Below are 25518 nucleotides of genomic sequence, written 5' to 3'. Positions count from 1 at the left end.
TCTGTATTCGGCACTCATGGTAGAACCAATGCTGCTTAAACATCCTGCTTGATTTAAAACAAGGCAACCACATTGTAGCCCCATATGCAGTGGACTTTAGGACTTTAGCTTCAGAAAAAGAATTGAACCGAGGTGCCTTGAAAGCTGTCTTTTTGTAAGGGTCTTTTAAAATACTTGCTAGATTACAAGTGGAGCGCAAACAATTTTGTGAGGGTTTTTGTGATCATTGGTGCTCTGTTTAAATTGCTCTCATGTTACAAGTTGAGCGAAATTCTGATTTACACTAGAATCCATACCGTGATCTCAGAGCTGTGGTTAATTGAAAATAAAAAGTGTCACAAAACACATAAAAAATACTACAAAGTACACACACGCATAATAACACTGTCTAATAAAAATTATTTAAAAAAAATATTGCACACGAAAGGGCTCATATGAGATCTCAGGTGTTAGAAAATAAAAGGCTGTATATATATATATATATATATATATATATATATATATATATATAAACTGTTTATATATATATATATATATATATATATATATGTACTGTATATATATATATATATATAAATAAATATATACAGTATATATACTATATATATATATATATATATATATGTCTATATGTATAAATATATATATTTCACATTCCAATGTTCTGTACATAGCAAAATATTTTTTAAGTATTTCTAAATAGATATTCATATATATATATATATATATATATATATATATATATATATATATATATATATATATATATAAATAAAAGGTGAGTAGGTTAAGTCCAGCACCATGGGTTTTGCAAATTTTCAATCTGTGTGCACTTCACCAAGGAGCATCAGCCAGACTCCAATGTATACAGTCCATGTAAAAAGCAAGGTAACAGCACTACAGTACAAATTTTTTCTTTTATAGGTGAAAAATTATCTTTATTAAGGTATAGCAACCATAAAAGCGACGTTTTGGACCTACATGGTCCTTAATAATGCATAGGTTAAAAACAAATGAACAGACATTAAAAAGGGTATCTGAACCAATCAGGCTTTAATTCTCAATGTTAATTCATTTAACCCATACCTATCCAGGTTTCCAAACTTCATTAACATAGTGACCTCTAGTGGTACCAGAATATATTCCATCATTAAAAAACATTATAAAAACAAATACAAATCATAATCTCTATTCAGACCATATGGGTGTAGTGTATTTAAGCGTTTAATCCACCATACTTCTTTTTGTTTCAATTTTAATTCCCTATTACCCCCTCTTCTGTGGTGAGGGATATGGTCAATTACTTGAAAGCGAAGTTGACTTACTGTGTGACCCATATTGGTAAAATGTGCAGATACTGGAAGTAATAGGTCCTTTGATTTAATAGATGCTTTGTGTTGACTAAAAATATCCCTGGCGGCCTGGGTGGTCTCGCCAATATAACAAAGGCCACATAGGCATTTAAGTAAATAAATTGCATAATTAGTTTGACATGTATAAAGCCCATTAATTGTGTATTGTTGCCTTTTATCATTTTGTGCTAAAAATTTCCCTTTTATTGAGCACAATGTAGACAAGGATAGCAACATTTATTTGTTGCAGTCAGATAGTTAATATCACAGGGTTTAATTGTACCCACATCAGCCTTTACTATGTGGTCCCTAAGATTTTTTACCCTTCTATATAATGGCATAGGGGGTAGTTTAAAAGATTCAACCTCTGGATTATATTTTGGCAAAAGGTGCCAATGTTTCCTCACTATTTTAAAGATGTCATGTGGGTACAATTAAACCCTGTGATATTAACTATCTGACTACACCAAATAAAGGTTGCTATCCTTGTCTACATTGTGCTCAATGTAACTCTGTCATAAAAGGGAAACTTTTAGCACAAAATGATAAAAGGCAACAATACACAATTAATGGGCTTTATACATGTCAAACTAATTATGCAATTTATTTACTTAAATGCCCATGTGGCCTTTGTTATATTGGCGAGACCACCCAGGCTGCCAGGGATAGGTTTAGTCAACACAAAACATCTATTAAATCAAAGGACCTATCACTTCCAGTATCTGCACATTTTACCAATATGGATCACACAGTAAGTCAACTTCGCTTTCAAGTAATTGACCATATCCCTCACCACAGAAGAGGGGGTAATAGGGAATTAAAATTGAAACAAAAAGAAGTATGGTGGATTAAACGCTTAAATACATTACTCCCATATGGTCTGAATAGAGATTATGATTTGTATTTGTTTTTATAATGTTTTTTAATTATGGAATATATTCTGGTATCACTAGAGGTCACTATGTTAATGAAGTTTGGAAACCTGGATAGGTATGGGTTAAATGAATTAACATTGAGAATTAAAGCCTGATTGGTTCAGATACCCTTTTTTAATGTCTGTTCATTTGTTTTTAACCTATGCATGATTAAGGACCATGTAGGTCCGAAACGTCGCTTTTATGGTTGCTATACCTTAATAAAGAACATTTTTCACCTATAAAAGAAGAATTTTGTACTGTGGTGCTGTTACCTTGCTTTTTACATGGACTATATATACATATATATATATATATATATATATATATATAGTATATATAGTATATATCTATACCTATAAATAAATAATTATATTGCTTTTTACATGGACTATATATATATATATATATATATATATATATATATAGGTATAGTATATATCTATACCTATAAATAAATAAATAATTATATATATATAAATATATATACATATGTAAATATATATTTGTTTAAAAAACCATCAAATATAAGTAGAAGTATTTATTTATTTATTTATGAATAAATAGAACATATTCAGTTACGTAAATAACATTGGAAAATGAAATATTCATAATTTCATGTTGGGTTAGCGCTATTGCGAATATGTTATGGTGCTTGCACGAGAGATAATGAGAGAGAGATGCATAATCACGGTCGTGATTTTTTACTTTTTGCGCATGCCGGGTTACCGTTGGATAAAAAACTGTTTATTTTCAACTTTTAATACCAGCGCAACCCGACTAGTGAAAGAATGAAAATCCTAGCTATAGTGAAAATGCAAAATACAGCTCCACTGGAGTCTAGCCCATAGTGGAAAGGATGAACTAATTTATGGTGACATCCTTGATTCCTTAGGTCCATTCATAAAATCTTGTATATATGTGGAAATTCACCACCAACAGGACAACAGGAGAGATTGTGTTCACAATGACCCTCTGTGTGTCTTGCAACTCCCTTCATTTCTTCTCCTGAACCTGGAAAAACACTAATGCCACTACAGAAGAGCCAATGGGTATGTCTGGATGACGCAAATCAGGGCTTTGCTTGTACGGAGGTCAGAAGGGCCATCTTTTGAAGAACTCTCTAGTTAGGCTGTTAAAAGCAAAGGCTTTAACATGATTGGAGTAGCTGCACTGAGTTTTTGCTCTGTATCTGCTCTACCAACTAGCATTATTATTTCTTCTATTTCAACTTCTATTGGGAAATACTTTTGTAAATTCCTTGCCCTGGTGGGCTCTGGAGCAGTGGGTTTGATTATGGATTATTCTTTTGCTGTCAGGGTAAGAATTTAAATTAAGCAAAAAATGCAACCATTACGTATCTCTGCTATCCATGGTTAGCCATTGGTATCTAGATTTACCTTGTATGAAACAGCTCCAACCACATTGACTGTAGAAGTCCTTCATTCTGAATAGATCCTGTCTGATTAAATCACCTCTCCTCAATTTTTCCTTCTATAACCTCTACCCATACCCACATATTATTTTACAATTTACTGTGGGAGTCCATCATTCTGAATAGATTGTGTCTGGTTAAATCACCTCTCCTCAACATCATGCCTCTCCTCAATGTTCCCTACTATGACCTTTACCAATAACCACATATTGTTTGACACTTGTGGCCATCACCTACCTTATTCTAATGGCTTTACTGTCATAAGGGGGGGGGGGGTGGATATATTTGTGAAAATGGCTCATTTCATTCCATCATCTGGATTGCCTTCTGCTGGCAAATTGGCATCTCTCTCGTCTATCTCTCATTTCTCACACCATCCATTTACATGACTTACCAAGCAACATTTTCTCTGACAGAGGAACCAACATTGTAACCCAGTTCTGGCAAGTGGTGTGTAAACTTTTGGGACAAATAGTGTATTTGGGCAAAACCTGAAAGTCCCAGAGAGGTAAAAGCTGCCTCCCATTAAAAGTAATGAAGCTCTCTGGGATACAGAATTTCACATAGTAAAGTAAAGTTAACAGGGGAGCACCTGACACTGATATAAAGATGGCCCGTGTTTCTGGCAAGTCTTCAGACTCGCCAGAAACAGCAGTTATGAAGCAGCGGTCACAAAGACTGCTGCTCCATAACCCTGTCCGCCTGCTCTGAGCTGCTGGTGCAATGCTGAATACGGAGAGCGTATTGCTCTCCGCATTCAGCAAGGTCTTGCGGACCTGATCCGCACTGTTGGATCAGTTCCACAAGACGTTTGTTAAATAGGGGCCAATGTCTCAATTTGCAACAAATATAAATTAAACTGATTTTTTTTTTACTACAGTTTATCTTGTAATTGATTCTAGTTTTGTACACATTACTTTTCTGACAGTTAAAAAAGTGCATTGTGAATTTTGAGCAAACTTCACCTTCATACAGCTAATGAGATAAATCTTTAGAGAACTGCAGGTGTGAAATCTTTAGAGAATATCATGAGAGCTGTGAGAGATTCATACACACCCTTGGAACTTACTGACACTGTCAGGCTCATTTCACATAAAACATATACAAAGTGCAGAACATAGGACTATACAAAGAATAATCCCAATTTATTAAAGTTTCACAGACTTTTAAAGAATACATCAGAATTTGTAAAATTACAATCCTAAATACACTGCAGTATACAGTATCTAAATGCATTGAAATACAAATTGAAAGTGCAAATCTTAATTTAATGATCTTGCAGTGCTGGAGAATCATTTTAGATTATATCATATGTTCAGAGAGCTTTAGATCATTGGGATCATTGGGCCTTTTTGTTTTCTTTCATCACCCACAGTCCAATGGGCAAACCAAAAGGAACAATCATAAATTATAAAGTTATCATCATTGTTATAGTAATGCCTTGCAATATAATTGGTATGAGATATTGCCTTTGGCCAATACTAATACTAATACTCAGACTTCAGATGGGAGGTGTTACACCACTGCGAGTATGTGACGTCGAGGGCGCAAAAAAGGAGCATCCTCAAGCCCACCACCTAAGCGAGTCCCTAGGCATCGAGTCATACGCTTGTCGGGACGAGAATATCGCACCTAGGTCACGGCTACCAGCCATGTTGAAGTCCTGCAATTTGTGGTTCACCGCTACATCAATCTATACTTCGGTGATAACATTCCACTTACGCCCAGAACGAATTTGCTGTTTTTGAGCGGCTGCAAGTCTGTCCAGTTTTGGTGGGGATGTGAATATAATGGAAGGAGGGATCAACACACAGCCATTATACGTCATGATTCATGTGTGAAGAGGGCATTGGTGAGATATCTGGGCCCCCTGCAATGTCTCCAGGATAGGAGCGACACTATCAACTTACTAAGGTAAAGAGCATTGTGTAATAAGGTACCACAACCAAACAAGAAGGTAGGACCGTTGTTGTTAACCCCTAGGCATTTAAGCTCACTCTATCTGGCTTGTGCCTAAGTCTGGGTGTTAAAACTGGTTAACCATCCCCACTTCTCTATATTAAACTGGAATGTTTTACAGCATAGGACTGCAGCATAATAAGCTGTCGAGTCCTCTAGCTTTCTAAATTGGCTAGCTGTATTGTATGTATTGTATTGTATTGGGTACTTGTAAAGCGTGACTAATCACCCGTAAGGGTCTCAAGGCGCTGCTCATTTTATCGACCTCGGAAGAATGAAAGGCTGAGTGGACCAGCCACAGTGCCTTAGCATGCTGCGCTATCTGTCTGGCTTAGCATGCTGCGCTATCTGTCTGCCCTTTCGTTTTGGAGTGGGATTGCCCCGTGAACAAATTCAGCTTATTGTATTCAGAGCAACTAGTGCATTGATTTTCATTTGATTCTCGACACTGATCCGACAAGCTGTCAATCACATAAATGAGAGCAACATATGTATACAACGCTTTGAAGTAACATATATTATACATCTTTAAGTGACTGATATACATAGTACATCCTGTATTTGCCTACTGAGGGGACTGTCAGGCAGCTATTGATTCTTACTGTCACATACAGGGAGTGCAGAATTATTAGGCAAGTTGTATTTTTGAGGATTAATTTTATTATTGAACAACAACCATGTTCTCAATGAACCCAAAAAACTCATTAATATCAAAGCTGAATAGTTTTGGAAGTAGTTTTTAGTTTGTTTTTAGTTATAGCTATTTTAGGGGGATATCTGTGTGTGCAGGTGACTATTACTGTGCATAATTATTAGGCAACTTAACAAAAAACAAATATATACCCATTTCAATTATTTATTTTTACCAGTGAAACCAATATAACATCTCAACATTCACAAATATACATTTCTGACATTCAAAAACAAAACAAAAACAAATCAGTGACCAATATAGCCACCTTTCTTTGCAAGGACACTCAAAAGCCTGCCATCCATGGATTCTGTCAGTGTTTTGATCTGTTCACCATCAACATTGCGTGCAGCAGCAACCACAGCCTCCCAGACACTGTTCAGAGAGGTGTACTGTTTTCCCTCCTTGTAAATCTCACATTTGATGATGGACCACAGGTTCTCAATGGGGTTCAGATCAGGTGAACAAGGAGGCCATGTCATTAGATTTTCTTCTTTTATACCCTTTCTTGCCAGCCACGCTGTGGAGTACTTGGACGATTGTGTGATGGAGCATTGTCCTGCATGAAAATCATGTTTTTCTTGAAGGATGCAGACTTCTTCCTGTACCACTGCTTGAAGAAGGTGTCTTCCAGAAACTGGCAGTAGGACTGGGAGTTGAGCTTGACTCCATCCTCAACCCGAAAAGGCCCCACAAGCTCATCTTTGATGATACCAGCCCAAACCAGTACTCCACCTCCACCTTGCTGGCATCTGAGTCGGACTGGAGCTCTCTGCCCTTTACCAATCCAGCCACGGGCCCATCCATCTGGCCCATCAAGACTCACTCTCATTTCATCAGTCCATAAAACCTTAGAAAAATCAGTCTTGAGATATTTCTTGGCCCAGTCTTGACGTTTCAGCTTGTGTGTCTTGTTCTGTGGTGGTCGTCTTTCAGCCTTTCTTACCTTGGCCATGTCTCTGAGTATTGCACACCTTGTGCTTTTGGGCACTCCAGTGATGTTGCAGCTCTGAAATATGGCCAAACTGGTGGCAAGTAGCATCTTGGCAGCTGCACGCTTGACTTTTCTCAGTTCATGGGCAGTTATTTTGCGCCTTGGTTTTTCCACACGCTTCTTGCGACCCTGTTGACTATTTTGAATGAAACGCTTGATTGTTCAATGATCACGCTTCAGAAGCTTTGCAATTTTAAGAGTGCTGCATCCCTCTGCAAGATATCTCACTATTTTTGACTTTTCTGAGCCTGTCAAGTCCTTCTTTTGACCCATTTTGCCAAAGGAAAGGAAGTTGCCTAATAATTATGCACACCTGATATAGGGTGTTGATGTCATTAGACCACATCCCTTCTCATTACAGAGATGCACATCACCTAATATGCTTAATTGGTAGTAGGCTTTCGAGCCTATACAGCTTGGAGTAAGACAACATGCATAAAGAGGATGATGTGGGCAAAATACTCATTTGCCTAATAATTCTGCATTCCCTGTATATATAATGCTGGCTGGACAGCCTATTGGTTATTTACAAATGTTATTCATCAAGAGTGATACTTTTTCCCTTTGATCTACAAATTGATTAATAAGGCAACCTTAAGCCAAGAGCTTAGGCTCCATTTGTTTTACAGCGGAACTCTTCTACATCTATACTGTGCTGGAGGCTGCATTTTCTAGAGTTACTGGACTTTGCTATCAGGATGCCTACCTGATAGTTTACTCTTTGTATATAACTCCTAATGTTTATGCTCTGTGGTTTAATTCTGTAAATCTGAGCAGATCAAGTAGGACATTTTTGTGTAGTTTTATGAGACATCACTTTATATATTGTTTCATCTAAGGTTCACCTCAATCTAGGTGTCTACGTAACAAGAGCTACTAGTTAAAGATATGTTGACTGCTGATAGTTTACTAAGTTTCTCTTTTTTGCTACCATTTTGCTTGATTATAACTGTATATACTGAGTTGGTTATTTGTTTATTCAAACACACATATACAGATCATATCGTCTCCCTTTAGTCAGTTATTCCTTTTTTTTTAAGATGTACAAATAATAATTCTACAGTTTCCTTTTTTGAATAGTATACGGCTAAGGAAGTCTGTTTGAGCTGGATTGCCTCCCTTCTTTGGGGAGTATCCCCCCTAAATTCACACTTGCAACTTACACTAGTCTCACTTCACTCCTCTGCCCCTTTTTTTATATTTTTTCCATCTACACCCAAGGTTTCACTCACTCCTGCTTATTTTTCTTTCTTCTGACTTTTTGTCTCTCACATTCCTCACTCTTGATTTGTTAGTCTTGTTACTTACACAAACATAGAAATATATCTATCACTTAAAGCACCAGCAATGCCAGTCAAAAATAAAGAAAGGAAAGCTAGGAATAGCTTTAAATCTAGTTCTGAAGCTAAAATGGAGGCTAATGATGTTACTATTAGTAACTCTGATATATCTGAAATCTCTAAACAAGTGGCTAACTCTTTGCTTTCCCAACTTGATCAAATTAAAACTGAGCTATATTTAATATCTTCTGAAATGAAAAAAATACTTCTAGACTATCTGAAGTGCAGACTAGAATCTCAGATATTGAAGATACCTCTGTAAAGGAAGAACAACTTCTACGGGAACACATTGGTAAAATTTGTGAGTTGAGTTTCACGTTGGAGGACCTAGAAGATAGATCCCGTAGGAATAACTTGAAAGTGGTTGGTTTTCCAGAGAGTCCAATTTATCAAGATTTAATGTATTTTTCATCTACACATATACCCCAATTGCTTGGACTAAACCCACAGGATCATAAAGTGTATGTGGAAAGGGCTCACAGGATTGGCCCCCTTAAAAATATACCTGGAAATACCCCTCACAAGAGACCCATCATGATTAAATACTTACATTTTCAGGATAAAACCAATATACTTAGAGCATATAGGAAAATTCAAAACTTAGAGATAGACGACAATAAAATCCTTTTATTTCAAGACTTTTCGGCGCAGGCAGCTGCAAAGCGTAAAAATAAATACCCCCCCACTGTACTACATTGATTAATATAGGGCTCTGCTAGACTGATCTACCTGGCCAAGGTTAAAGTTTTTCTATAAAATTAAATAGTCACTTTAGGATCCCCCCAAGAAGCTTTGAATTTCATTGATAAACTCAAGTCTGATAATAGATGATTAAACATTTGTATTAATCACGGTTAATGTGATTGTTTAATGTTTGTTATGTACTCTCCTTTTTTAAAGGCTCTTACTAATAATGTGCTTACCCAGGTAATGCGGGTGAAGTTTCCTACTTCCTCCCCCTTTTTTTTGTTTCTTTTTTCCTCTCTTCCTCCTCCACTTTCTTTTTTATACAATAAAATATAATGGCTAATCTTAAAATTGTCTTGTGGAATGTTGGTGGTATCACCAAACTGATTAAAAGAAAACAGATTTTCGGGGGAACTTCCGGGTGGCAGCCATGGCAGGACGTATGATCTACAGCTCCTTCACCTACTACCAAATATTTATATGAAAGATATTCCTCATTAACTCATCCACCGTATATTTTAGAGTGAGATTCTACAGCAAAGCATACTCTCTCATGTAATACCACTCTTTCTAGATTTGAGGTATTATTTAGCCCACCGGAACATTTCAGAGGTTGCGGCCTACCATCTCTACATCCTCCGGCAGGTTACCATTTTACTCTGTCGTTAGTAAGCAGTGATATCCCGCAAGACACTGCATATATTCTTTTTCAGTAAGACTTAACATTTAATCTAAAGGAGCATTGCATACCTCACTCTTGGCTAAAGCTTACTACAATATATCTGATATGGAGATTCCCTCAAACTTTATGGAAGAGCTCCGCAGCTTGCTCACTTCCCACCATGCGGCCTTAGAAGCTACACTTTACACAGTCTCCAGGCACAGTAATGCCCGCTTGTGCCACATACCTATCCAACCTGAAACCTGCGTGAGAGGAGGTGATGGTGGCGATGCTTTGGGGCCCCAGGGTCTAAACCCTACCTTCAAAGCACCAGTGGGAGACCGAGAGTCGCAAGAAGAGGAACCGACATTGCAACCTGATTCAGTGCGGGTGAACGAACACATGACCGCATTGGAGAGCTCTGCTAAATCCTTCCAAGCCCACAATATCAATCCGGAGGTGCCCCGGGCGGACATCCCACGGAACCGAGGAGAATTGAGGAGGAGTTTTTCAGCGCTTCCAGTCCAGAAACAGGACAACGCTTGTAGAGACTGGGGACTGCATGCTGTGTTTTCTTGCGCTCAAAGACGGCCTTGGCCAGCTCTGCTTCACCTACTTCTTTACATGATCTTGCTGCCTCGTAGGTGGGATCCAGGTGGCCTGCTTGCCCTCTATGTCTAAGCCTCTCGGGCCACGTATAGGACTCTGGGGACTAACTTTCCCTGAACATTGTGAGTCATCCAAGGTACTCAATATCTGCTTATTCTAGTATATGTGACCCCCATACCTTTGCCTTAGGATTCTGGCAACATATCATTAGGGGTTGAGAAGGAACTCTGCTTGTCGTGTTCAGGAGCGGAGTAGCCGTTTGGGACACCTTCTATTGCCAGCTTGACTCTTAGCTCCTTAGATGCAGACAATTGTGCCAGCATTTGCTGTTTTTCTAGCCCATATTATGTACACCTTTTAAAAGCCCATTTTACTATACAGGGGTCGACTTGCAGTTTCCAGATGTGTACTTTTGGCTTCTCATTTTTTTAGACATTTACCAGTTTAGCTTAGCTTTTACCTACTAATATTTGACATATTGAATCCTTATGTACTAACCCTAAGTCTCTAACATGTACCTTACCTAGATGTTCCCTTGTTGTAGGGTCAATATAATGTTGCAGTTAAGTAACTCTCTCACCTACTATTGCTCCATATTATCTATGCCAAATAGAGTCATAAATAGCCCCATATTCACACCATTGTGAAATCTTGTGCAGGCTGGACCTGCACTAGTGTTATTGTCCACTATATCCCTATCTTTCAATGTCATATGAGCTATATCTAGGGAAAAGGAACATTCTCATCTTATAGGCAGCACAGCTTGTGTACACTTTGCTAATTTGGTTCCTTCTGTTATGTGAGTCTGTAAGCTCTGTACTGTTAGTTGACCCGCTGTATCTTGTCTCATCTACACCCTCTAATTGAGATAAGTGTTTAAGTTTTGAGTTATTTCTGCATAGAGGTATGAGGTACATTATATGCTATACAATTTTTCAGTCACACCGGTTCATAATGTGCCATTCGAGGCAATATAGCATGAAGTTTAACCTTCCTGCTACATAAATTATTATCTCTGCTCTGTATTTACATTCCATGTCTTTTGGGGAGCTCTCCTGAGCAACTATTAAGAGTTATGTTAGTAAGTTTACTGTTAATCATTATTCCTTCACAGATTTGTAGGTATGTGCACTTAATAACATGATGTCTTCCCTAATCATTCTAGTTCTCTAAATAACCCTAAACTGTTGATAAAGCCTGAATTACAAAAAATAGAAAATGAGGTTCAGTTGAGATCCAAGAGTGGTCTCCTTAGTTGTTTTTTTTTACCTCCAATGCCTATCTCACATAGAGTGGAGGTCCAAAAGTGGCCTCATTTACCAATTTGGAGGTTTACAAAGGATTTGGTATACTGCCTGAGTATTATGCCTTTTTATGTAATGCAGCTAATCAATAACAAAGTTGTATCTTATGTTGTCTTCATTCCAAACAGTTTTTTTTTAAATATTATTTTTATTGAAAGTTTAAATATTCACAATGACAAGTTTCAATATGACAGTGGTCCATGAGAGATAGTATTGTTATGTAGAGATACATGTTCATGTATTTCGCTGCTACTTTGTAGGCTATAGTTCCATAATCTTAATGCAGCTAGTCTATGTAGTCTCTCAATTAGGTAAGAGAGGGGACAAGGGGGAACAGGGAGTCTAAGTAACAAATAAACGAATAAACAAACATTTTGATAAAACAAAATATGATATCTTACATCTGCGTGTCTTCATCCGGATCAGCACTGGCTCTTGGAATATGTGGTATTGTATAGTCTGTTCACTATGAGGAAAGGATTTGTAGTCTCTTCGTTTGGTGGCTGTTGGTATAACCATCTAGCCCTAGGAAGAAGGGGTAATAGTTTGAGGGGCATGTGGAATAATTGCAGTGTGTAGGGACTCCTGCCAGATAAACTTGGCATCTAGAAAGGTGTCCATTCTATTGCGGCATAAGTAGCCGTATTGTTCTAATGTAAATTGTTCTTCTATTTCTTCGAGCCACATTGTTTTAGAGAGGGTCAGGTGTTTTTTCCAGTGACGGGCTATTTTCTCACGCTATTGAGGCCTATTTGGAGCACCAGTAACCTTAAGCGACATGGCAATTTAGGTAGGTCGTTGAGTAGCGCAATTTTTGGATTTAACGTTAGTTCAGCTGAAATACTTTGTCTGAAATGCTGTTCTATTGTCCTCCATAGGGGACGTACTCTAGCACATCGCCACCACATGTGTATCAGGCTACCATATCCCCTGCAGCAGCGCCAGCATCTATCTGACAAGTTTGGGTAAATACTACTTAACTTCGACTGGGTTAAATACCACCGCAGAATAATCTTATAATTAAGCTCTAGTATTACAGGCGAGGTCGAAGATTTTTTGACTAATTTGAATATGTTGGCCCAGTTGTCTTCTGTTATATGACTACCTATATCTTTATTCCATTTAGCTGTGTACGGGGGCAGGGTGTCCCTAATATTCTTGATTAAAAGTTTGCGGGAGAGCGAAAGTGTTCCTCTCAGTATAATCCCTCCATGACATAGTGTTTCAAATGTGGTAGCTGTTCTTAGTAGGTCGGTTTTGAATGGGGAGGTATGTACGAAGTGATGTAATTTTTCGTATTTCAGCCAATTGTTGTATTTGCCATGGGCTATGTTGGTCAGTTTGTCCCTTTCTAAAAGCTTGCCTGCCTCCGTGAAGTTAAGTAACGGGATAGTGTAGTCCCATTCGGAGAGCCTCTGGAATCCCTTATCAAGGCCACCCACCATTTCAACGTTTAGGACAATCGGAAATAGGGGAGATCTGCTAGTAGAGATGTGTGACCTGGATGATGTTATATGATCCCAGTTTTTAAATAAGTGTTTGTGGATATCTAATTGTCTACATTGTGGTGGCCTTAAGTCGTTTGGTACCCAACACAATGCGTGTACTAGTGGTGCCTTGAGTATATGTGAATCTAACGCGACCCAGGCCTTACATTCCTGTTTCCCATGCCAGTCTAATATCCTTTGTAGTGTGACTGCTAAGTAGTACTCTTCAATTTTTGGTAGGCCTAGGCCTCCGTCAGTAGTTGATCTATACATTGTATCCCTATTCACTCTAGGTTTATACTTCCCCCATACAAAGGAGTTAAGACTGTTTTGGAGACGGTTTAAATACCAACGAGGTAAGTGCATAGGCAATGTCTGTAATATGTATGTGATCCTAGGTCATTTTTATGGCCTGAACCCGTCCCCACCATGATAAAGGTTTATTTGTCCACGTCTGGAGGTCACGTTGTGTGTTGTTTAGTAAAGTTATGTAGTTTTTGTCAAAGAGTGTTGTTTGCTTGGGAGCTAGATGAATCCCTAAATACTTAATAGAGTCATTTCTTAATTTTAATGGGCATATCTTTGATAGGGAAAGAAATTTGGTATCTGATAGACTTACGTTTAGGATTTCCGACTTCTGTTTGTTGACTAGGAAGTTAGAATATTGTCCAAATATGTCTAATTCTGTTAATATTTCTGGGACGGTCGTTAGCGGTGAGGTGGCTGAGAATTATAAGTCGTTAGCAAATGCTGCAATTTTGTAGGATTGATTGTCAAATGAAAGACCCTTGATTCTTGGATTTTTACGGACATGAGAGGTGAGGACCTCCATCGTCAAAACAAACAAAATCGGTGATAGGGGGCAACCCTGGTGTGTGCCATTGTGTATGGGGAATGTATCTGATAGTATACCATTAGCTTTGACTTTTGCATTTGGGTTTGAGTATAGACTAAAAATTCTGTTAATTATTTTCGGGCCAAATCCAATCTTTTTAAGAGTTTCTAGGAGAAATTGCCAATCTGTCCGGTCGAATGCCTTTTCGGCATCTATGGCTATCAGTACGGACTCTATTTTATGGGTCTTAGCGTATTCTATAAGGGTTAGGGCTCTAAGTGTATTGTCCCTGGCTTCTCGGGACAAATCTCACTTGGTCTGTGTGAACTATGTCGTTGAGAATAGAGTTTATACGGTTCGCTAAAATTTTCCCTAATATCTTGAGATCTGTGTTTAGTAGTGATATAGGTCGGTAACTACCCGGGTCTTCCTGTGGCTTATCTGGTTTCAGGATTACGGATATGTGGGCTGCTAGAGAGTCTGTAGAGAGTTGCGTGCCTTCATCTAGTGAGTTAAAAAGTTTTAATAGATGTGGGGCTAAAATGGGACAGTGTGCTTTGTAGTATTGATTGGTTAGTCCGTCAGGCCCTGGGCTCTTGCCTGTTGGAAGGCTCTTAATGGCTTTCACGATTTCTGTCAGAGTTATAGCTGCTTCCAAATCAGTCATCTGTGCCTGTGTTAATTTGTTTAGGTCAGCTTTAGCTATATATGCTATCATGTTTTGTATGTGGTCTTGTTGAGTGTTTGCAGTTAGATTGTATAATTGCTGGTAAAAGCTTCGGAAGTGAGCGACTATAGCTTTGCTGTCTATGACACATTCTCCTTGCTTAGTTCTAAGTTTGTGAATATAAGTGAGGGTATTTTTATCTCTCAGGGTGTTAGCAAGGATTTTGCCTGGGCGGTTCCCCTCATTAAAATATTTTTTCCGGAGTTGCAGCGTTTTCCTTTGGGCATCAGAGTAAAGTAGGGTGTTAAGTTCTTTTCGTGTGGCGGTTAGAGTTGTTAGTAAGGCTCTGTCAGAAGGGGATTGCTTGTGTTGAGTCTCCAGGTCGTTGAGTCTGTTAGTGAGTGTGTTTAGCTGAGTATTGTATTGTTTTTTAATATTCGCTTTTTGTTTTATGCACTCTCCGCAGATAACCGCTTTGTGTGCTTCCCACACTTACAGTGGATGTGTTTCTGGGTTAGCGTTCAAGTCAAAGTACTTGGCTAGTGCTGTATTGAGCTTTTGGGCTGTTGATGGGTGGTGTAAAAGGTAGGGGTCTAGTCGCCATATGAACGGGTGGATTGGAGAGTCAAGCCAGTTTAGTTCTAAGGACACCATAGAGTGGTCTGACCATGCTGTTGGTGTTATGTCAGTGTCTGATAGTAAGGATAGACTAGATTGGTCGAGGAACAGATAATCGATCCTTGAGTACATGGACCAGGGATGTGAAAAAAAGGAGTACCCGCGCTGTATTCTCCACGTGTCTATTAGTCCTGTTTGTTTAAGGCATGAATATGTGGCGCTAGGAGGACGGATTGTGTTGCTTGTGTTTAAGGAAGTGGAATCAAGAATGGGGTCTAAAGTTACGTTCAGGTCCCCACCCATCACCACCGTGCCTTTACGTGATTCACGTATCATGGACTTGAGTTTATTAAAAAATTTGCTCTTATTTGTATTAGGGGCGTAAACGTTAACTAAGGTGATTGGTCTATTGTATAGTAGGCCCACTAATATTAGTATCTTCCCTTCCTTATCTGATATGTTATGGAGCACCTGAAAGGGTAGGGATGTATGGAAAAGGATGCCCACCCCATTTTTCTTCTTTTCATGGGAGTTAAAAAAGCTGAGAGGGAAGTGTTTGTTCGAGAATTTAGGTTTGTTTGCTCGAGGGAAGTGGGTCTCCTGTAGAAATATAATAGAGCCTTTTTGTTTGGTGAACCAGTGTATCGCAACTGACCTTTTAGTGGGAGAATTTAGACCTTTAGCGTTTTGGGAGATAATTGTTAGTGGTCTAGGGGTCATGTGTAGTGTTCGTGGAGAGGTCTGTTATTAAGTCTTCCAGACTTGTCTTACCGTAGGGAGGGGTTACCCGTTTCTGCCAGCAGTTATGGGTGTGGTGTGCTGAAGGGAATCCTATGAGGTTGTGGTGCTTGCTGTGAACGTGACCTGAGGAAAGTGTGAGCCAGTGTGCCGATCCAGACTTTGCAGAGAATCTGAAAAATAACAACATGCATTGATAAGCATAACATAACAGAATAAAAATTAAAACAATTAACATTGATAACAATTACACAAAGGAATACAAAGGTAATCTCCTTTCCTTTCCTTTTAATCTAAACTCAGATTCAAATTCAAATCCAAATCTAAACTCAAATCTAAATCTAAATCTGAATGGGGGGAGAGTGGTAGCAATCTAAGGTCACTACCGTTCCCCATGTAGGGCTAGCGCTAACATTGTATTAGGATGGGGTTCCCTCCAGTTGTAAGAGATCTGTCTATAGTAGTTTGCACCATGCTGGGTGCAATTTGATATGGAAGGGTAGTATCCTCAAGTTTCTTGGTGATGCAAAGAGGGTTTATTATAGGCCAATGCCTAAGGGCTAATGTAAGCTTCTTGCTTGGGTGGCAAAGTCACTTTGGGTGTTGAAGTTGAGTTAATAGGTTTGTGTCCAATTTGGTGAGATTTAAACCTCAAGGGGGGTTTGTGGAAGTGGCTGGTGTCTGGCGAGAGGCGGCGGGGTCTATTTTGCGTTACTTGGGAACTGTGTTCCACATTTGTCTCTGTGGTTTTGGTGGGTAGGGGTCTGGCGTTGATGCTCTTCCGCCGTGTTCCATAATTTGGGGTATTTGCTTCGGTAGTGGGATATTCAGCTGTGTACAGAAGGAATCAAGATCTTCTAGGTCTTTGTAGGTGATTTCCTTATTGTCTTTCACTACTCTGATTGCAAAGGGGAAACCCCAACGGTATGGGATTTGGTGGTCTTGTAGGTGAGTGGTTAAGAATTTGACATTCCGCCGTCTAGTGAGAGTAAGCGGACTGAGATCCGCAAAAATTTGTATTGTGTCGCCATCTTTGTAGATTGGTGCCTTTTTTCTTGCTGCATTCAGCAGTTTTTCTTTGTCTTTGAAGTTATGGCATCGTAGAATAATGTCTCTTTGTGGTGCTTTAGGTGAGGGCTTAGGTTTTAGTTCCCTGTGTACTCTATCTAAAGAGATGTCTACAGTCTCTTCACTGTCTAGAAGAAAATTGAACAGGCCTTGCAGGTATTGTTGGAGTTCGGTGTTTAGGATTTTTTCAGATGCCCCTCTAATTCGTAGATTTTGGCGTCGGCCACGATTATCTAGGTCCTCTATCTGCATCTGCATTTGTCTTATCTCTTCTGTTTGATGTTGGAGCTTCATAGAGTTTAAGTTAATTGGTTCTGAGATTTCTTCTGCGTGCTCTTCTAGTTGAAGTACCCTATTACCTAGGTCAGTGATTTCCTTTTTGACATCAGAGAGCCCCTCTTTTATAAGTAGGCTGACCTGGCTCATGAAGGATGCAAAGTCTTCCTTAGTTGGCAAAAATTGTAGATCTGCTTTAGTTATGGGAATGAGAGGGTCCATTTGTATATTATCAACCTCTTCCTCGTGTGTACTATCAGAGCTGTTCGGGGAGCTAGGTGTTATGTTTGTTTTAGCCTCCACTGTTTTGAAAAAGGAGTTCAATTTTGTGGATGGTGTCACAGCTGGTTTGTTAACCTTGTCTCCCTTGGGAAGGCACTTGGACGCCATTGCAGATCTGTATACTTTATTGGAGTGAAGCTAAGAGCTTTTTTTATGTAGTGAGGTGTATTGAAATTATTGATGTTGGTGGCCAATAACTCACTCTCCTGTTCGCATTATTAGTTCAGCCGGTGGCTGCAAATCAGGGCTGAGAGATCTAGTGTGTTTGTGCGTTCCCTGATGAGGCCCTTACATTCCAGCCCCCTACCTCTGCCACTTGTGTTATTATCTCAGGGTGCTAAAAAGGAGGGTCCCACCCCACTGTATTGTTAGCCCTGCCGCCAGTCTGTGTGATCACCCGGTTTGGAGGGGGTTTATATGCTGGAGTCCAGTGGCGTCAGTCTGCTTTGTGAGCCTGCTGTGCCCCGGTCTCTGGGGATATGAGCGGTTGTTACCGCTCACTGTGTAGGTTAATGCGTCTGTTGTGAGTTTAGTCGGGAGGCATACTTATCTCCCAGAAGGGTCTTCCGTCCACTGAAAGCCTGTATCCTCAATCCGGACCTGTCTGTGCTGCAGCGTGTGTGCTGTTGAGCAAAGATGGCGCTCCTCTTTATAATGCTGTGTAGTTGCGGCCAGCGGCGGTATCTCTGTGTGAGGTCCGGATTTCTATAGAAGTCAAACGGTTAGGTGTGCTCTGTCACTCGAAGTCTGTATGTGCATCTTGTAGGGTATTTTTGGGTGATGGGAACCCCTGTATTTAGGCCCTTATAGGGAACTTCACTCGGAGCTGCATTAAGTTGCGGCCATGCTGGTCCTTGGCTCGGCTCCGCCCCTCCCAAACAGTTTTTATGGTGGCACTGTATTGTATATTTCTTGTATGCCTTATGTTAAACCTCAAATAAAAAGTAAAAAAAAAAAAAAAAAAAAAAAAGGAAACAGATTTTTATCTCACTTTAAGAAAATTAGGGCAGATATAGCATTATTGCAGGAAACTCACCTGTCAGAAGTAGAAAACAAAAAAAACTGAAAACAAACTGGTTTGGGAGAAGTCATTGCCACCCCATGTTCTGCCTGCAAACGTGGGGTCGCATTTCTTTTCAAATGGGAACTAGAATATCAGATTTTCCATCAGGAACTAGATGGAGCTAAATGCCCTTTTAAGGGCAATGGGGAGCTTAGGTTTTTTTAGTTAGGGTTTTATTTTGGGGGTTGGTTGTGTGGGTGGTGGGTTTTACTGTTGGGGGGGGTTGTTTGTATTTTTTTTTACAGGTAAAAGAGCCAATTTCTTTTGGGCAATGCCCGCAAAAGGCCCTTTTAAGGGCTATTGGTAGTTTAGTTTAGGCTAGGTTTTTTATTTTGGGTGTGCTTTTTTATTTTGATAGGGCTATTAGATTAGGTGTAATTAGTTTAAATATCTTGTAATTTGTTTCTTATTTTCTTTAATTTAGGGTTTGTTTGTTTTTTGTAATTTAGCTAATTTTATTGAATTTAGTTAAAGGGACAGTCTAGTCCAAGATAAACTTTCATGATTCAGATAGGGCATGTAATTTTAAACAATTTTCCAATTTACTTTTATCACCAATTTTGCTTTGTTCGCTTGGTATTCTAAGTTGAAAGCTAGGAGGTTCATATGCTAATTTCTAAGCCCTTGAAGGCTGCCTCTTCTCTCAGGGCATTTTGACAATTTGTCACCATTAGAGGGTGTTAGTTCATGTGTGTCTTATAGATAACACTGTGCTCACGCACATGAAGTTCCAGTGAGCCAGCTCTGATTGGCTAAAATGCAAGTCTGTCAAAAGAACTGAAATAAGGAGGCAGTTTGCAGAGGCTTAGATACAAGGTAATCACAGAGGTAGAAAGTGTATTTATATAACTGTGTTGGTTTTGCAAAACTAGGGAATGGGTAATAAAGAGATTATCTATCTTTTTAAACAATAAAAATTCTGGTGTAGAGAATTTATTTAATTGTAGTGTAGTGTAGTGTTAGTGTAACTTAGGTTAGGTTTTATTTTACAGGTAAATTTGTATTTATTTTAGCTAGGTAGTTATTAAATAGTTAATAATTATTTAGTAACTATTCTACCTAGTTAAAATAAATACAAACTTGCCTGTAAAATAAAAATAAACCCTAAGATAGATACAATGTAACTATTAGTTATATTGTAGCTAGCTTATGGTTTATTTTATAGGTAAGAACTTAGTTTTAAATAGGAATAATTTAGGTAATAATAGTAGGTTTTATTTAGATTTATTTTATTAATATTTAAGTTAGGGGGGGTTAGGGTTAGACTTAGGGTTCGGGGTTAATAACTTTAGTATAGTAGCTGCGACGTTGGGGATGGCAGTTTAGGGGTTAATAAATGTAGGTAGGTGGCGGCGATGTTAGGGATGGAAGATTAGGGGTTAATAATATTTAAATAACGTTTGCGAGGTGGGAGTGCGGCGGTTTAGGGGTTAATATGTTTATTATAGTGGTGGCGATGTCCGGAGCGGCAGATTAGGGGTTAAAATTTTTATTATAGTGTTTGCGATGCGGGAGGGCCTCGGTAGTTTATGGGTGTTAGTGTACTTTTTAGCACTTTAGTTATGAGTTTTATGTTACAGCTTTGTAGTGTAAAACTCATAACTACTGACTTTAAAATGCATTACGAATCTTGCGGGATAGGCTGTACCGCTCACTTTTTGGCCTTCCAGGACAAGCTCGTAATACCGGCGCTATGGAAGTCCCATTGAAAATAGACTATACGCAAATTGCATAAGTTGATTTGCGGTAAGGCCAAAAAAGTGTGCTGGACAGCTGTACCTACAAGACTCGTAATCGCAGCGGGTGTGAAAAAGCAGCGTTAGGTCCTGTTAACGCTGCTTTTTCACCTTACCATAAAACTCGTAATCTAGCCGTTAATCATTTTGAAATTAATTATTGGGAAGTGTTTATTAACAATCTGTAATGTATATGGTCCCAATAATATGGACATGACATTCTGGTCCCAACTAAAAAAATAAATTATACGAATATGTAAATACAAATGTACAATATGTAAATACAAATGTATTATTCAACCTATCCCTTTCTACCGGCTCATTCCCTGCCTCCTTCAAACATGCAAAGGTCACCCCCATCCTCAAAAAACCCTCCCTTGACCCTAACTCTCCTGCAAACTACCGCCCATATCACTGCTCCCGCTAGCTTAAAAAATCCTTGAAAAACTAGTTTTCGATCGACTAAACCACTTCCTGTCCTCCAACTCATTGCTTGACCCCCTGCAATCTGGCTTCCACCCCCAACACTCAACTGAGACTGTCCTCACCAAGGTTACTAGCGATCTTCTTTCTGCTAAAAACAAAGGCTACTACTCTATACTCATCTTACTTGACCTCTCTGCTGCCTTTGACACTGTTGACCATCCCCTTCTCCTACGACTATAAGCTCTCTTGGGCTCTGTGACAATGCCCTTTCCTGGATTTTCTCTTATCTCTCTAAAAAATCCCTCTCCGTCTCTTTTGCTGGTGGCTCCTCCTCTCCATTTCCTCTGTCTGTTGGAGTACCTCAAGGTTCTGTTCTGGGTCCTCTACTCTCTATTTACACTTCTTCACTGGGTAAACTTAACAACAGCTATGGCTTCAACTATCACCTCTATGCTGATGATACCCAGATCTACCTTTCCACCCCTGCACCCTCTCCTTCTGTCAATTCTCACATCAGCAACTGCTTATCTGGCATTTCCTCCTGGATGGCCTCTTACCACCTAAAAATAAAGATATCCAAGACAGAACTACTTCTAATCCCACCTCTAACTCTACTCCAGTTTCTAATTTTTCCATCACTGTTGGTGGCACCACTATCTCCCCATCACCCCAAGTCTGCTGTCTCGGAGTCACACTTGACTCAAATCTGTCCTTCATTCCCCACATCCAATTGCTCTCTTCATCCTGCCGCAACCACCTAAGCAATATCTCCAGTGCTGAAACTATCAAACAGCTAATCCACTCCCTAGTAATTTCCCGACTTGACTACTGTAATAGCTTACTAACTGGCCTCCCTCTCTCCTGCCTCTCTCCCCTTCAATCCATCCAAAATGCATCTGCCAGGCTAATCCACCTCTCTCAATGCTCTGTTTCTGCTGCACCTCTCTGTGAGTCCCTTCACTGGCTCCCCATTCACAGCAGAATTAAATTCAAAATTATCACCCTGACCTACATAGCCCTCACCAATGCTGCCCCACCCTACCTGTCCTCACTCATCAACAAATATACTCCAGCCCGCCCACTAAGATCCAACAATAACCTGCTCCTTGTGTCCTCTCCCATCACCTCCTCCTCTCATGCTAGACTACAGGACTTCTCTTGTGTGGCACCAACCCTCTGGAATGCACTTCCTCAAGCTGTCAGACTTTCCCCTAACCTCTCCTCTTTTAAACGTTCCCTAAAGACCTTTTTGTTCAGGGAAGCTTTTCACCCGACTCATTAACAAATGTCGTCAAGTTTTTGTTGCAGCACCACTGACTGCTTCTCTAGAGATACAATTTTTCCAATGTTAGCAATTTTCTTGTCCTCTAAATCAGAGACCCTTGTTTCTACTTCAGATACCCTTGCTGAGAATTGTTTAACCCCTTCCACCAGTGTATCAACTCCTTTTTAAAGGTTCTCTATTTTAGGTAAAAAAAAGGGTAGATATTTGTTTAACTATAGGGTGTGGATCCAGAGAATGACTTTCTTGCAAGTCAAAAGTGGATGTTTGAGTGCCCATGTCTGAGCCTGTTTTAGCCCTACGCTCAGTATTCCTGCTACGGCTTGCCATTGTAGGTGAAATTAAATATTTATCCATACACTATTAGGCCACTCACTTTTTAAATAAGGTGGCCTCAGGTCACAATTATCTCAATAAACACTAGATGCCCTAGCAAATGAGAGCACACCCCCCTTTATATCATATCAGAGAGGCACGTCATGTGTTATCAAAGAGAACCGGCTAAGGCACAATTAAATAGACCTTTGAGATATAGCAATAAAACACCTATGTCATATGTTGCCTATCGGCTCCCAGCGGCGAACCACTATCTATCCTGTAAAGGCAAAGTCTGGTTAAACCAACATCATCAAATTAGGAACATGCAATATTATTATTATTTTTTTTTCCAATGTCCAGAGGGCTATTGCCTTGAAAGTTGCCTTTAACCTGCAAGGAACAACACAGGCCCTGCAGGGGAACATGTGCTATGACCTGTAAACAAAAAAGTTTTAACGATACGGTGACACAAGCAGATTAACATTTCAGATGCACCCTTATTCAATTAACATGACAGTCACGAGGCTTCAATTGGTATTATGATTCCTAGAGTGCAATGGAGGCAGAATCATTTAAATGTTAGATGTGTAGAGTTGGGATTCTTCTGCAGCAAACAGGGATAGGCACTTCAATTGGGAGTTAGTTCCACCGGCGCTCACTGTCTGCTGTCAAATAGGTTCAATTGGAGCAATGTTTGCAGACAGTCTTCTGTGACAGTTCCAAGTGCATCTGCCCTCAATTAAGCCTCTGTTGCCAAGAAGAAAGATTTTTTTTTTCCTCCGTTCTCTGGGGGGGGGGGGGGGGTTCACTGAGCTATTTGTCTCACTATTAAAGACTGATCCAGTACTGAGCCTATAGTACCATGTAAATGTCAGGGGTGATATCCCAGTTGTCAGGGTAAAAGAGAAAAGTGTTTAAACACCAATCTTGTTGAGGTTAATATGTGCACAGTAATCCCCCTCTTTGAGCCCGTGTAAAACGATTCCCAACACAATGCCCCCTAGCCCTTTAACTCCGGGGCAAAAGGCGTTATGAGTTCCAAATATATCAGTCCACAGTTCAGTAATGGGAGTTTTACTAGTTGGGGGAATTTAGATTAGTTTTCCAGGCCCATCAAGCCCCACTGCCACCCGGTATGCTCTGTGATGTTACCCACTGTTCATAAAAGTGATAACTGGTCTGGGCGCTCAGCCTCTTGTATAAAAAAGTGTCAGTGTCACTCCAATAAAGGTGGCAGATAAGAGGGCTCTGAGGTCCGTACCTTATACTGCTTACCACCTTCAGTAGTGTGGGTCCCCACTCCAGATCCGCTGAACAGGCCCAATCCTCAGAGCGGCACTCTCACATTTTCGCGCCACTTGTCCAGGTCTGAGCGGGTTCTTCCCTGAGGTCTGCGGCACTACATGAGCAGGCTGTGAACACTGTGAGGCTGTGTGTGTCCCTCCGACGTCGGGCTGTCGCCCTCTTAAGATAAGGATCCTCAGCTTTTTTCCTCCGCTCTATGCTCGTGCAAGGAGTTGCGACCCACGTGGGGCCAAGATGGCGTCGGGCCGACAAAGTTTACTCCCCGGGAAGCTCTCCGCCTCCACCAGTCCGCAATCCGATCCCGGGTGCCAGCTGGGTCTTAGTATTCTCTCCCGACCGGTGTGTCGGGTATGTCCCCTTTGTGACACTGCTCTATTTTGAGGGCTTCAGTGGTGAAGCAGCGAGCGGCTCACATGAAAAGGGTAGAGAGGATCCTATGGTGCACCTCCTCTCCACTCCGGGCAGCAGAATCTGCCAAGGAATTTTTTGTTGGGCTCCGGGTATACAGGCAAGAAGACAAAGATTGTAAAACAAATAAAAATCTGTGTCTGGTGGTGTCTTAAAGGGACAGTCTAGGCCAAAATAAACTTTAATGATTCAGATAGAGCATGTAATTTTAAACAATTTTCCAATTTACTTTTATCACCAATTTTGCTTTGTTCTCTTGGTATTCTTAGTTGAAAGCTTAACCTAGGAGGTTCATATGCTAATTTCTTAGACCTTGAAGCCCACCTCTTTCAGATTGCATTTTAACAGTTTTTCACCACTATAGGGTGTTAGTTCACGTATTTCATATAGATAACACTGTGCTCGTGCACGAGAAGTTATCTGGGAGCAGGCACTGATTGGCTAGACTGCAAGTCTGTCAAAAGAACTGAAAAAAGGGGCAGTTTGCAGAGGCTTAGATACAAGGTAATCACAGAGGTTAAAACTATATTAATATAACTGTGTTGGTTATGCAAAACTGGGGAATGGGTAATAAAGGGATTATCTATCTTTTAAAACAATAAAAATTCTGGTGTAGAATGTCCCTTTAAGTCACTTTTTGGGTATTCCTTACACGGAGCTCCTCTTGCCTGCTTCTTACCCTGAAGCCCTCCCACCAGAAGTCAACAAATGAACTTCACTTACCTAACAGTTGCCCTAATCTATCGCCTCACTAATATCATTCTCACCTTTGCAGTCCACACCTTCTGTTTCCCTTCCTCCTACCCATCTAGATTGTAAGTTCCCACAGGAATAGGGCCCTCAATTCCCCCTGTATTTGTCTGAACATTTTTTGTCTTTTATTGTATTGTTTCTCCATTGTACTTTTATCCATGTAGGCATGGGCAGCACTGCGGAATCTGTTTGCACTTTATACATAAGGAATAATAATAATAATAATGTTTCTATGGAAAAGGACATGCTTCAACGATGTCCGATCTCCCCATTACTTTTCAATCTTGCTATTGAACCCCTTGCCATAACT

The sequence above is a fragment of the Bombina bombina genome, chromosome 3, assembly GCF_027579735.1.
Source record: "Bombina bombina isolate aBomBom1 chromosome 3, aBomBom1.pri, whole genome shotgun sequence".
Lineage (NCBI taxonomy): Eukaryota > Metazoa > Chordata > Amphibia > Anura > Bombinatoridae > Bombina > Bombina bombina.
The sequence above is the reverse complement of the archived record's forward strand: the minus strand, read 5'-3'. Positions refer to the sequence as shown.